Source organism: Antedon bifida, chromosome 8 (assembly GCF_963402885.1).
Source record: "Antedon bifida chromosome 8, ecAntBifi1.1, whole genome shotgun sequence".
Classification (NCBI taxonomy): domain Eukaryota; kingdom Metazoa; phylum Echinodermata; class Crinoidea; order Comatulida; family Antedonidae; genus Antedon; species Antedon bifida.
Window position 1 is genome coordinate 5,644,615 of NC_136233.1, and position 12,362 is coordinate 5,656,976.

At 31.4% G+C, this 12,362-nt stretch overlaps 1 protein-coding gene and 1 pseudogene across 1 annotated transcript in view; one reads left to right on the plus strand and one right to left on the minus strand.

Moving 5' to 3' along the window:
* Nucleotides 1-5,996: 5,996 nt before the first annotated feature.
* On the plus strand, nucleotides 5,997-7,360 carry LOC144850397 (uncharacterized; annotated as a pseudogene).
* The window catches only part of LOC144850856 (cyclin-D1-binding protein 1 homolog), an 80,569-nt gene continuing 74,980 nt past the window's right edge, over nucleotides 6,774-12,362 (minus strand). The window contains exon 8 of the mRNA XM_078708341.1: nucleotides 6,774-7,071. The gene's annotated coding sequence lies outside the window, so the exon portion shown is untranslated. The remainder of the gene's footprint in view (nucleotides 7,072-12,362) is intronic.

Here is a 12,362-nt window from a genome sequence, read left to right on the forward strand (position 1 = left end):
GGGATTAGCGAATGTTTTGCCTGTCTCGTTTCAAATCCACAACAACGTTGAGCAACGTTGTGTTATATAAGATTTAACTATAATTCCCTTATATAGACTGAAATGTGTCTAAGAATATAGACATTTATAATTATCTATGAACTAAAACATGGCATTTGTAAAATCACTCTATGTTGACAATGAATTGTTGGCGAATGTTTACCCTGCCTTTCAAATCCACAACAACGTTGAGCAACGTTGTGTTATATAATATTTAAGTATCACTCCCTTATATAGACTAACATGTGTCTAAGAATATAGACATTTATAATTAGGCCTACCTATGAACCAAAAAAAAATAAAATTTCGTTTCATTGTGTTATAATATAACTCTATATTTTCAATGAATTGTCGGCGAATGTTTACCTGCCTCGTTTCAAATCCACAACAACGTTGTGTTATATAAAACTTAACTATAATTCCATTAGAATGACATGTGTCTAAACATATAGACATTTATAATTAACTATGAACCAAAAAATGAAATTTCACTTAATTGTGTTATAATATCACTCTATGTTTCCAATGAATTGTCGGCGAATGTTATAATTAATTGTGAACCAAAAAATAAATGTCCTCTACTTTGTGTTTAGGAAGCCTATAACTCGTTCAGGAATTGACAGCGAATGTTGTCATATTCCGTTTCAAAGTTGTGTTATATATAGGCCTACAAGTCATATTTAATATTACCATAAACTTATATGGGTATAAAAATATAAACATTTTAAATATAATTGTCTATAAAAGGGACATCGAATGTATATAATTTATTTTTAAACCAGAAAATAAATTTCCTCTAATTTGTGTTTAGGTAGCCTATACGTTGTTTAGGAATTGACAGCGAATGTTGCCATATTCCGTTTCAACGTTGAGCAACGTTGTGTTATATATAGGCCTACAAGTCATATTTAATATTACCATAAACTGATATGGGTATAAAAATATAAACATTTTAAATATAATTGTCTATAAAAGGGACATCGAATGTATATAATTTATTTTTAAACCAGAAAATAAATTTCCTCTAATTTGTGTTTAGGTAGCCTATACGTTGTTTAGGAATTGACAGCGAATGTTTTCATATTCCGTTTCAACGTTGAGCAACGTTGTGTTATATATAGGCCTACAAGTCATATTTAATATTACCATAAACTGATATGGGTATAAAAATATAAACATTTTAAATATAATTGTCTATAAAAGGGACATCGAATGTATATAATTTATTTTTAAACCAGAAAATAAATTTCCTCTAATTTGTGTTTAGGTAGCCTATACGTTGTTTAGGAATTGACAGCGAATTTTGTCATATTCCGTTTCAACGTTGAGCAACGTTGTGTTATATATAGGCCTACAAGTCATATTTAATATTACCATAAACTGATATGGGTATAAAAATATAAACATTTTAAATATAATTGTCTATAAAAGGGACATCGAATGTATATAATTTATTTTGAAACCAGAAAATAAATTTCCTCTAATTTGTGTTTAGGTAGCCTATACGTTGTTCAGGAATTGACAGCGAATGTTGTCATATTCCGTTTCAACGTTGAGCAACGTTGTTTTATAATATATAGGCCTACAAGTCATATTTAATATTACCATAAACTGATATGGGCATAAAAATATAAACATTTTAAATATAATTGTCTATAAAAGGGACATCGAATGTATATAATTTATTTTTAAACCAGAAAATAAATTTCCTCTAATTTGTGTTTAGGTAGCATATACGTTGTTCAGGAATTGACAGCGAATGTTGTCATATTCCATTTCAACGTTGAGCAAAGTTGTGTTATATATAGGCCTACAAGTCATATTTAATATTACCATAAACTGATATGGGTATAAAAATATAAACATTTTAAAAACAATTGTCTATAAAAGGGACATCGAATGTATATAATATCTATATCTATAGGTAATAACATGTTAGCGACCCATCAACATTTTATACGACTGCATTTATTGAGAATATAAAAATTTACAGTGAATGAAAATTAAAGTTTTAAAACTCTTTTAGTTAATTATAAACTTTTAAATATTGATTGTAACTAAATATACAGTATACAAAGTAACAAGGATTCATCATTAACTGCTATGTTTAATCCATGTGTTACCTTGACATCTGAAACCCAACAATGTTAAAACAATAAATTTAGCATGTTCCATTATAAACTTAGGGAAATTATCAAACACCATTGACGAAATCAGAGCTTCTAAACTGTAAGCTTCTGATTGGTGTATTACCTGATAGTGACCGGCCTATATACAAGATGATGTTGTCATTTAATTAGCAAATGTTACGATCAACCTGAAGGCCTAAGTCATAAACACATTTGGGTAATTGCGATGACTGATGACCAGCCTAGGTCAGGTCAATCGATGTGTCGTTAAGTCTAAAAAGTTCAACAGTTAAACCTATAATGAAAAATATATGAATATTGTTTGCGTTCAATCATGGAGAATTTCTCCATGGTTTAATGCAAACCCATGCAAACGTCAGGGTAACTTCCGGTACGGTAATACATTTTCTAATAAATATAATCAATTAATGCAAATTAAGTATTAGCCTACCAATTAACTATAAAAAAATTGACAAAAAATGAAGCTGCTTTAATAAATATTGAACACAAAGTTAATTTGCAGAACTGTTACTTCAAAGTTCGGAACGTCCGATAGGGTAGGCCTACTACACGGAAATACAAAAAAAACTATGATGAACAAAAATATTCTCTTCTCAGCCCTCTACTTCTATAACGTTATGGACGTCAGTAGTGGGTACTGTATAATAAAACTAATTTAGTTTTATACCTTCCCGTTTACAGAACATACAATTAAATGCGATCAACATTTTAATATAGTGGCAGAAAAAACATTTACTATAAAAATCCAAAGGGTAAATAAAATATCCGCGAACAAAGTACAATGTACCCGGCCACGCATGAAATGGCCAAGTGGCGTATTCGTAAATAAAAAAAAATCGTTTGCGTAAACTTTTTTTTTGTATGAGCGGGCGAAATGTTATCAATAGTATACGACAGGCTTATTCTAGTCATTGGAGTTGTAAACACAACGAAAGTGACAGTGGGCAGAATTTTAAAAGTAACTATGGTATGGTATGGTCCCTGGATGGATGTGCAGTAGCGTGACCCAGATCGACGCTTGTGAATTGGGCGAACTTCTAAATATAGTTCTAAAATTCGTACAAAAGGGCACCGCCAGACAAACGCGCTGTACGCTACTGGTCTACTCTACTATACAAGCTTTTAGTCACTGTAACTTGATACATCTCATCAGCATTTTAATATTGAAAACGAGGCTAGTATTATTACTCTATATTCCACTATCTTACTGTAGTTTTATCAATTCTGTTTACAGTCATCGAATAATTCTATTCAGCTGAATTAACCTAATCTATGCTTTCCTGTTTATTGATGTCCCATAATTTGGGTTCCTATTGTTCCTTATTTTTTTTTTTGCTGGTAGACACTGTGTATCAAGAGTGTGTATATATTAACATAGTACTGTATATTCCTTTGTTCATATACTAATTGATATGCTAATTTAGTGTCCAAGGTTATGTATGTGGGTTGCATTTAATTGGTATTAGTATTACAGTTTATTTTTAACTTGGTTTTATCGAACTTCCGTTATTATATTTTTATACTCATATATTTTTATATTGTTTATTTTTATTTTAACCATATTTAATGGGGGTGATCCATCCAGCATTTGTTGATCATTTGGGACCCTCAGAACAGATACAATATACAACAATAACAGTAAAGTAAAAGAAAAACCAACAAAATAAAATTAATTACATAAGACTAAACATCCTTGACAAATAGAAAATAACAGATATGTTAAATTAAGCAAAATATAAAATATATATATTGTATGTTTAATTGTGTTAAGAATGCACCATTATTATGTGTGCCGCTGTTCAAAAAGCGTTTTCCGAATAAATTATTATTATTATTATTATGCCAAGCTAGCCAAGGCCGAGAGATTTAATATACAGTACAGTATTAATGTTATTTAATACATGTAGGAGGCCATGATTTCAGACCGTGATATTTACTGTATATAGGTACTGTATCATGTATAGGATTTGTACAATAAATAATCCTACAATAACATTGATTTTTGATAAAAAGCCGTTTTATATCAAAAATTAAATTGGATGATTTTGAACTATGCCGTAGAAAAATGAAAAGGCAAATTACACTTAGAAAAAATGGCAATGCTGATGACTGGATCTCAAAGGAGATACAAATAAAACTAGACATGAACTCGACGAGTTAGTTATCCGCACGATAAACGCCATGTGCACGTCATACGTTGGAGTTTGGCACACAGAGAAAGATTATGGCATTATGACCTGATCTGAAGAATATAATATGTTGTTACAAGTATATTCTGTATACATATTATTACATACAGTGCAGAATAGGTAAAATTACGGGACCCGTCATTTATTCCTATTTTTAACATGGCGACGGTATCAAAATGAAACACAAAGATAGGAATTTTGGAAGGAAATTATCTCAGCAACAACATATTAACGTGTAGAAGAAATTTGAATACGTAAAATATAGATGCACGCTCTTTTAAATGTGATGAACTATAACGCAAGAGATGAAAATATTACTTTTTTTATCATCTAAGAAAAGAGCCAAAATATGAAAAAGGGTGACATCCTTTAAACAGGGCCCTGCTTTAAAGTTGTTAAACATGATGTATAGATATTTCTTGTGAGCAGCAGGCACAAGTTGAAGTGAGGTATAATCATCATCATAATGAAGATAATCACCTTAGTTGCCTAGCAACTGGCAAAAACACATTCCTGACTTCCCAACAGTGGTCACTTTGACCCATTTGGAATAAGCTGCATTCTTTTCTACTGACCTATAAACTATATTATTATTATACATTGTAAAAACAGATACATTCAAATGAATAAAACCAAACAGAAAGATATAAATGGAAAAAATGTATTCATAAAAAATCATAGGGTTAAATTTTATATGAACACTCAACACTTATTCAGACATTACTTTCTATAGCTTAAGTTTTACTTAAACTTGTTCTGAGTGTAATTTTACAAACGAACATCTCTTCGTTCCCAATAGTAAATACTGTTTTGAGAACTTCGTTCATATAGCTAAATTCGGAAATTTCACCCATCTAAACCATGTGATACGGCAGTAAATATCACCGTTGTTTTTTTAGTTAGGCCTAACACTCAATAACACCGTAGTTTACCGTCGTTTACCCTCGTGAACAAAAACAGCTAACGGGTCCGAATAAAAAATACCGGACACGCTATTTTCACTTTACAATCATTTAAACCACCGTTTTATATACATACATTATGTAAATATATTTATATCGTTTTGAGAACTTTGTTCATAGATAAATTCGGAAATTTCACCCATCTAAACCATGTGATACGGCAGTAAATATCACCGTTGTTTTTATAGTTAGGCCTAACATTCAATAATACCGTAGTTTACCGTCGTTTACCCTCGTGAACAAGAACAGCTAACGGGTCCGAATAAAAAATACTGGACACGCTATTTTCACTTTACAATCATTTAAACCACCGTTTTATATACATACATTATGTAAATATATTTACATCGTTTTGAGAACTTCGTTCATAGATAAATTCGGAAATTTCACCCATCTAAACCATTGTGATACGGCAGTAAATATCACCGTTGTTTTTATAGTTAGGCCTAACATTCAATAACACCGTAGTTTACCGTCGTTTACCCTCGTGAACAAGAACAGCTAACGGGTCCGAATAAAAAATACCGGACACGCTATTTTCACTTTACAATTATTTATACCACTGTTTTATATGCATTATGTAAATATATTTACATCGTTTTGAGAACTTCGTTTATAGATAAATTCGGAAATTTCACCCATCTAAACCATGTGATATGGCAGTAAATATCACCGAATAAAAAATCTTATACACTAGTGTACATAATTAAAATTTTTTGTGTAGGCCTATCTCCATCATTTGTATTTTTACCTATCGTATTATATCAGCGAATGATTAAATAAACTGCACTCCTGATTTGGCCAAGTTCAAATAGGCTTACCTTTTGCGTTATTCTATTTTTTTATATATTTTTATTATACCATCAACTGGGCTATAGAGGGCTTTGTTGTCTTCAAGAAAACTATCTGATAAAAACTAGGAGGAAGAGGACACGTGTCACGTCACTAAATACACTTGTCTTCAACCCTCAATTAAAACCGGACTTTGCCATTGGTCTATATATTTGAAGGGTGGAGCTATTCAGTAAGTTGGTGATTGTTAAACAAGCCAACTAATAGATTGCCTTCAGCAACCAATTAAAAGTCCGTCATGAGACCCATTAAAACATGTAAGTAGGTGATTAACCTTGGTGATTAGTACGACGTTGTTTACCGTTGTTCAACACTGGTAAACGACGGTAAATTTTTTTTCAAAGGGTAGTGGCGATGAATCTAACATTAATTCAGCTCAGGATGTGGCAGATACGACACCAGAGTTGACCTCCGAATCAGACTTTAATTATGACTCCACATCTTCAAATTCTTCCGAAAATAATTTTGAAGATAACAAAAAAGAAAAAAACATTGCTATTCAACTTCGGGCATGGGCCACAACACATGCATGTAATAGACTTGCCTTGAATGACTTGCTTAATATTCTCCGCAATCATGGTCATACTAGTCTCCCAAAAGATGCACATACTTTATTACAAACTCCAAATACTGTTCCTAGTGTTGACAAGTGTGGTGGCAAATATATTTACTTTGGTAATCAATCATCTCATATTAAATTAAAGATCAACATCGACGGTTTACCTCTTTTTAAGTGTTCAGCTCTGGCCAATATTGTGCAGCTTTCATAATTACCCACCATTTATAGTTGCATTGTTTTCAGGAACTGCCAAGCCAGACCCACTTGCCGATAATCTGTTTGATTTCCTTGAAGAATTGAAGCACCCACAGACATACAACCTACCAGATTGAAATTGAATCATTTATTTGTAATGCCCCTGCATGAGCTTTTTTAAAATGCATAAAAGGTCACAATGCATACCATTCATGTGAGAGGTGTCAAATCAAGGGTTCCTGGGAAGGAAGAGTTGTCTTTAATTCAAACTCCAACTTTCCTCCTTGTACAAGGACACAATTTGATATGGTTGGTTACAAAAACACCTCTCATCGACATCTGTATAAACTGCATATCACCCTAGACTACATGCACCTGGTGTGTCTTGGTGTGGTACGCAGAGTTCAAAGATGACAGTACTTATGTTTGTGATTGCATTTCCGTACGACATACAGTGGCCTTTTATGACAGCCCATGTGATTCTAAACAGGTTTTATCAATAGTATTCATTGAGGAGGAGGCAATGAGAGTTCACACTCACCGTAGACTTGTGGAAGAGAAAGACCTACAAAGAAAGGCAGTACAATTACCTTACAACAATGGATTTGTTCTCTTTCCATTGTTACATGGAGTTGAATGGAATATCAAAAAAGTTGATTATTCCATGACATACTGTAACATGTACAAAATCTTTGAATAGGCCATATGTGACATTAAAATGGCATATTTGATAACAAAAATGAAAACAATTTTACATAATAGCCCTGTGTTTTATTATTTATATGTACTATGTGGAACTTTGTATGTACTTTATCGTTTTGATTTAGCTTTTCGCTTTTTTTTTGTATCTCCATTGAGATCCAGCCACTGATACCCACAGCATTGTCATTTTTTTCAGTAATTTGCCTTTGGATTTATATATATCAGAGTAACCAAACTGGCCGCATTTTTCGGATAAGACAATCAATTAATTGTCTAACCAAAAACGTCATTTATCTCATATACTGTAATATTTGTGGCAAACAGTACGTCGGAGAAACAAAAAACACTCTCCGTATGAGAATGACACAACATAGATCAGCTATCAAAACATTAAAGCTTGATCAACCTGTAGCCGAACATTTTAATTCAGTTGGTCACTCGATTGCAAATTTCAGAGTTATTGCAATAGACCACGATGTCAAATGGAGCGACAAAACTCGCAAAGACAAAGAAAACCACTGGGAATTACTACTTAAAACCACAAAACCTTTTGGACTTAACATTAGGAACATACTCCCAGATCGGTAAAATTATTCCATTGACTACCAAAATTTAAGTTTCAATATTAACCACCATTTTAGCTTTTTTTAGTTCCATTCCAAAATTGTTTATATCTCTACCAAGCTACCTTCTTTGTTTTCTACTCTTATTCAGTCTCCACCCACTATTCAACACGCTGTTTCTATTGTTATATTTCTTTTATTCCTGTCCACCCAGGCAGCACTTGCCAACTCATATGCTATGACTTTATCCAAATTCCCTCACTTGCACTGATGAAGGGCTAGTGTTGCCCGAAAGCTCTGCTAACTTTTCTGGCTGTTTACTTTATCGTTTTGATTTAGCTTTTCGCTTTTTTTTTTGTATCTCCATTGAGATCCAGCCACTGATACCCACAGCATTGTCATTTTTTTCAGTAATTTGCCTTTGGATTTATATATGTATGTATGTGTATATATGTATGTATGTGTATATTTATATGTATGTATGTTACAACTGACTAACTTTATCAATTGATTCATAATTATACATAAAGAGACTCTGTTTTGAGCAGTTTAAAATTACATTTTACGCTCAAGCACGTTACTTACTATACCTCAATTTTTCTAAACTCTTAATTTGTATTTGTTCTGTGTTTTGTCTGTGTTTTTTGTGTTTTTGTCTTATATGGAAGCACCAACTTTCAGTAACAATGACAATTTAAATCGATTATCAAACCATCTAAACCCTCATCAACTGCTAGTCAATTTGACAACATCGACCCGGACAATAATTTTTTTAATGATCAAAATATTTCTAATTACTATTTACCAAATGAATTCAGAAATTCAATAACAATGAATTTGAAAATCGTTTCTCTTGTATACATTTTAATGCTAGAAGCTTACAAAAAAACTTTGAATCTATTTCAAGTTGCATTCAATCTCTTAATTTTGACTTTGATGTCATTTCGGTAACTGAAACTTGGATGGACTATGTTAGTCCACTTATTCATTTACCATTTTATTCACTAGTTTTCCAACCCTGTTCATATAAATGCGGAGGTATCAATATTTTTATCAATAATAAGTGTCATTATAAAATTAGAGATGACTTAACTCCTTTAACCTATTTTTGTAAATCTCAGTTTATTGAAGTTAAAACCGGAAAAGAAGATATAATAATCGGAACTATATATAGACCTCATGATATTTCTATTCCTTTCTTTACACAGAACTTTGAACTCCTTATTAAAAACATAACGAAAGAAAATAAAAAAATATTTCTCCTTGGTGATTTTAACATTGACTTACTCAAATTTGAATCTGATAACAATATTAATGATTTTGTTCATTGTCTTTTCAATAATTCTCTCATTTCGCCTATTCATAGACCGACACGCATCACCGAACATCCCGCTACCCTAATTGACAACATTTTCACTAATGATCTTGAATCGTCTGTTAGTCATGGTATCATTATTAATGATGCTACAGATCATCTTCCTGTTTTTAACATCAGTTCAAATAAACCGAGTAAGCGAGTAATCAATACCAATCTTAAATTTAGAAATACTAGTGAACACAATATCCTTAATTTTCGTAATGATTTATCAAATTTTCTATGGAATGATGTCGTGAGTACGCAAGACACAAATCTGGCATATAACACATTTATTAATAATTTTACCACCTTATATAACAAACACTTTCCTTTAATTGAACCATCCAAAGCTAAAGGTAAACTTAAACCATGGATGACCGATGGACTTTTGACCTCGATTTTGTACAAACAGAAACTTTATTCTAAAAGTCTACGCCATCCAACACTTTCTAATATATCCAAATATAAGCGTTATCGAAATAAATTAAACAACCTTTTAAAAACTGCTAAATTTGATTACGTTTGTGAAACTTTTACTAAGCTTAAGTTCAATATCAAGGCCACCTGGCGTGTCATCAATTCTCTTCTTAAGTCAAATAAAAATGCACCTGCCGATATTGAACTTTTAGCTGATGGAAAATTAATAAAAGAACCTTTAACAAATATTGGACCCAACCTTGCTGGAAAAATAAACAATGACTCTGATAAAACTTTTCATCACTTCTTACATCCCCCTATTCCTAACTCAATTTTTCTTTCACCTGTAACCGAACAAGAAGTGCACAAAATCACAAATTCATTTAAAAGCAACAAGGCTTCTGGCATCGATGACATTTGTGCTAAAGTTATCAAAAAATCCATTGACACTATTCTCTCTCCTCTCACTTACATTTTTAATTTATCTCTTACATCTGGTGTTTTTCCCAACTCCCTAAAAATTGGTAAAGTTATTCCAATTTTCAAGAAAGGTAGCAAGTCCGATCCAAATAACTATCGTCCAATCTCCATCCTTCCCTTTTTTTCAAAGATTCTTGAAAAGATTATTTATAACCGCGTCTATGATTTTATAAGCAAGCACAATATTCTTTATAATAAACAATTCGGATTTAGGAAAAACTATTCTACGTCTTTTGCGTTAATTGATTTAACCAACAACATTATTGATGCAATTCAAAACAATTCTTTTCCCTCTGGCTTGTTTATTGACCTTTCGAAAGCTTTTGATACCATTGACCATCATATTCTGATTACTAAACTTTCAAATTATGGTATCCGTGGTGTTGCTCTTAAACTTTTAAACAATTACTTATCAAATAGATTTCAATGTACTTCTGTTAACAATCATACCACTGATCTTAAGCCCATTACCTGTGGTGTTCCCCAAGGGTCCTTGCTTGGCCCTCTTTTATTTCTAATTTACATCAATGATTTACCAAACGCCTCAGATATCCTTACTTTTTATCTTTATGCAGACGACACAACTTTATTTTATAAAAGTGTTAACTTTGAATCAATTTTTCATACTTTTAACCAAGAATTAATTAATATCAATGATTATTTTAATGTGAATAAACTTTCAATAAACCTAAGTAAATGCAACTTTATGTTGTTTGGAATACGTCATCAAAAACTGACCGACAAGTCTCATAAAATTCTGATTGGTGATCAAGTAATTCCCCATGTTAAGCAAACCAAATTTTTAGGTGTTTTAATTGACCAAGAGCTAAATTTTAAAAATCATATAAAAGAAATCGAATTAAAAATTTCTAAAAACATTGGCATACTTTATCGTCTTTCTTCCTTTTTACCGTCTCAAATTTTACGCAATATTTACTGTTCCTTTATTCTGCCTTTTATTAGTTACTGTAACATTGTATAAGCCAATAATTACTCCTCAAATCTTAACAAAATACACGTCCTTCAAAAGAAAGCTGTTCGTCTTATCTCGGGCAACTCACGTCTTGCCCATTCTAATATCCTTTTTTATAACCTTAAACTCTTAACTGTGCACGATATCAATAAACTCCAACAATGCATTTTCGTTTATGAACATATTAATTTCAAACTGCCTTCTAACTTTTCCTGTAATTTTTTAACTAACTCTGAAATCCATTCGTATAACACAAGAGCATCACAGGACCTTCATCTTCCTCAACCTAAACTAACTAAAATAAAACATAACATTCACTATAGTGGTTCTAAACTATTCAATAATCTACCTCCCGAAATTTCATCATCGTCCTCTAGCAAAATGTTCTCTTTTAAACTTAAAGAATATCTTATTTCAAATTATAACTAATTGTTTTCTCTATTTTGTAATATTTTTTTTTAACTTTAGAAACTTTTTCGAAATTGCTTCCTTTACTGTTGGTGTGTGTGTGTGTGTGTCTGTTGATCTATGTGTGTGTGTCTGTTGATCTATATGTGTATGTGTAGTTATATGTTTACATTTATATATATAAGTATATAATTTTCTTACATGGCTTCCCAACATACAAGTTTTCAATTGGGTTTTTTTGCCTCTTTCATTTTTTATATAACTGAATCATCTTTTTTTTATACATTATGATTTACTGTATTATATCTCTAAAAAAAAAAAAATATTTATATATAAAATATCAGAAATTTTAATGTTTTACTCAAATTTGAATATGAAAGAAATAAATGTTTATTTGATTGATTGATTGATTGATGTGTGTGTATAGCCTTGCAGAAAATAAAGCCACTTTCCCTACAATTGTTGACGTTTTGTAAATATAATGCATATAATATATTACTTTAAAAAAATTAAACC